The sequence below is a fragment of the Pyxicephalus adspersus genome, chromosome 8 (genome assembly GCF_032062135.1).
Source record: "Pyxicephalus adspersus chromosome 8, UCB_Pads_2.0, whole genome shotgun sequence".
Classification (NCBI taxonomy): Eukaryota; Metazoa; Chordata; class Amphibia; order Anura; family Pyxicephalidae; genus Pyxicephalus; species Pyxicephalus adspersus.
In genome coordinates, this window is record NC_092865.1 from 1,073,049 (window position 1) to 1,076,533 (window position 3,485).

The following is a 3,485-nucleotide window of genomic DNA, read 5'->3' on the forward strand; positions in this document are numbered from 1 at the left end:
AGACCCCAAATACACAGCTACCCATCTACCTGCATCTCCTACTATTCTGTCAATTGGGGCCCTGAAGAACGCGAGGGGCCCCAGTAATTGCCCAGTAGGCCCCCATTACCATCCCAGAGTTCAATCACATTGTACAATGTAGATTGTACTCCATATGACTACTCTGAGGGACCCAGGGCCCAGACATTGTTCTTTTCCATGTTTGTGAATGTAGATTCATACTTTGTATGGCTGCATCTCTGTAACAGGAAGCCTTCGTCATTTATTGCTGCAGGTGAGAGGGCAGAGGGCCGCTTCTACTATAGAATCGCAAATAAACTTTTATAAATCTTTGTTTACTGTTGCAAAATGTGAGCAGTGATGGTGTATGATGGCTCTGAGCCTGCGTGAGCTGCACCTACTTCACAATGTAAGTAAAGGAAGCGGAGTGCGGATTGTTCACGCCACCACATTCATTGCACATTCACTACAAGTGTGTTCTGACCAGGTGAACCAGAGATATTTTATGAGCTTGCAGCAGCCTTTGTTGTAAAGCAGCTCATGGTGTAATAAATTCTGAAGCAGGTGCATTGATTTCCTCATGCTTTGCTTCGCAGTAGATCGCAGGCCCGTACAATGGTCGCATGGGGCCCCGGCTAGGACCCTGTGAGATCTCTTCTGGTTGTGTGATCTCTATACAGGAAGTTATGTCAGCTGTGTCAATGCTCGGCATATTTCTGTACATACTATAGAGCAATGTATACATCATGTTTAACCCCATCAGTGCCAGTGCATAAAGTGACACCCAGTGAAAGTGTTGTGTTCTGTCTGTAATATATAAAGGATGAATATTCAGCTATTACTAGAACTAGGATTCTGTCCCTGGAATTAGGACATTCACGCATAACTTCTCTGGTTTAATATTATGTAACACCCAAGGAATACAGCAACATTCACTCTCCTCTATTATGTATCAAGATTCATTTTTAATTCCGGATCCAGCCCGGCTGAGTTTCTGCATAAGGATGAAGCAGAGCTGGAAGAAGTCTTGTATGTATGGACAGAGGAACCTGCTCAGTATTTATTCCCTGAACAGTCCCAGTGATGTGCAGCAAATATTACAGAACGTGATTAGAGAATGAAAGGCCGATGGTGCCCATGGATTGTTAAACAGAGAAGAGGCCTTTCTGCTGCATAAACCGCTGAATAGGGCAGGAGATTTTCAGGGAGCTCATTTCACAGCAAAAATCTTATTTGTTACCTGCCAACTTTTCAAGATAATTGCAAGGCCCTGAACATAGCATTGTCACCAAAAGAAGAGTGTGTGTGGGGGGGGTTAAAGGGGACAGGGGAGGTCACAATCAAAACAAATCTTATAAAAGCTTGTAGATTGTATGTTTACCTGACTACACTTAAACATTGATTTATGGAAAGAAAAACAAGCCTTTTAAAACTTTTCCCTTGGGTCACTCACACATATTCATGATTATTTTATTACTTTTCATTTGATCGGTCATTGCAACTTAACTAATAAAACTGAATGAACAAGACAAAAGCTCAATTTAGTCAAATCAGTGAACTTTTGATTGATTTCAACTCTGCTAAGTGAGCTGGCAATGGCGATATATTGGAGATTGTTTGTTTCTGATCAGTCAAACAAATATGTGTGTCAGAGAAATCAATTATTCGCTTCCATCCTCATGCCCTCTCCCAACTCTATTTCCCCCTCGACTGTACACACGGCAGATTTTCGCCCGATAATTGGCCGATACCGATTATCGGGCGAGAAAAATTTGCCGTGTGTACGCAGCTTTACAATCCATTTCCTATACAGATCAGGGAGGTCATCGCAGCCCCTGCTATGGTGGAATTGTGCCGACTTCAGAGATGTCTTGATTTGAAATATTTCATGGTCATATGGTGAAAGTGTCCATCTGTCTCAAATGAAGGCGTTTCTCTCAGTTACAGAGATGATCACATTTATAATTAGTTCAAATTATATTTATCTGTTACATAAATAATAAAGAATGTTACTTAGAAATCTGCATGTATAAATCCCTTCACAACACATCAACAAATGATCATTTTCCTAAAAAAGCTTCATCTAACTAAAATCCCATCCTTGAGCTCCAGTCAGTGACTTCCCTTAGGCTGAGATGATGTCATCAGTCTGTTGCAAGCAAAGGAAGCATTTCCTCAGTCTCCTCTCCCCCCAATGATCAGACTGCAGCATTGTAGCAAGTTGAGTGTCAGACATTTGTGAACTATGAAGGAAAATCTCAAAGAAAAGTAATAGCTGTGCCAGATGTTTTATAACTGAAAACTTAAAATAATAGATTCATGGTCCCAGAGAGGTGCCATAGGTGGGTAGTGAGAGGAAAGTTTCGGATGGACTGGCCATTTACTAAATCATTTAAATGTCAAATTATATTTCTGTACGTTTTCATTTCTGGCCGCCTCTCTGATGTGTCTGCAAATATTTCATTTGCGCATCCATCGGGTTGTGTGGAGTAATGTTGGGCTGTGGGCACAAAGTCCGGCAGGGCTTTCTGGCGGTGATGGTGGCGGGGGGACGTTTAGTAATATAGGAAATACCCATTTTTAAGGCTCATTGTGTAATAAAGTCACAACTAAGCGATTCTCTTAATACAGGAACATGACACAATGTCATAGTGACCCAGCCGGGCTGTAGATTGGTGCTCAGCTCCATTGTATGGTGTATTGGGGACACAAATGACAATAATAAGTGAATTTATCATCCTATATTATCACCACCATTGCTGTCACCAGATCTAGAACTCCTTTTATCTGTCACCTGTCTGTACACAATCATTTTCTTCTGCATTTATATTCAAAAGGGTGAACATTTTGAGGATAAATAATATCTTTTTGTCAAAATGATTGTATTTATTATTTTTCAGGGTCTATACCTGACATTATAACTTCAGGGTCTTTATCCCCTCTGCACCTCCCTTCCACTCTCTCTTCTATGTTTATTATCATTTATTGGTTTCCTGCCCAAGATTCCACTCCTTCTTACATTTCCTATTCTTCCCTCCTGCTCCTCGCTCCCTCTTCCCCGCTCCCCCCTCCATCTATATCCCCCAATCTATCTCGTCCCGCCCCTTCTTGCTGCCCCAGGGCCCCTCTTTCCTTACCCCAATTTCATTGTCTCCACCTCTCATCTGCCACCCTCATTGTCCCTGCTCTTCCCCCTTGTTTCTGTATGCTAACCTCATATTGCCCCAATGCCCCATTCACCCCATTTGTCTCTGCTCTCCTATTCTTCTTTCTCTCATTATCTCTTTCTCCCTTCTCTCTCTTCTCTTTAATTTATTTCAAACTAGCTTTACTGGCAGGACCAAATACATTTTAGATTGAAGAGTCCAGGACATAACTGGGGGTAAATGAGAGGGGTCCTGAGGGTAGGTATAGTATTGGGTTAAGGAATAATATGAAGGGGGATGGGGGTGAGTCACAGCCCCTCCCCATCTCTCTCTCTCTCT

General features: G+C 42.1%; 1 protein-coding gene across 3 annotated transcripts in view; it reads left to right on the forward strand.

The window, feature by feature from the left end:
• Nucleotides 1-3,485, forward strand: part of SLC6A9 (solute carrier family 6 member 9) — a 68,210-nt gene that overhangs the window by 21,012 nt on the left and 43,713 nt on the right. The window lies entirely within an intron of this gene.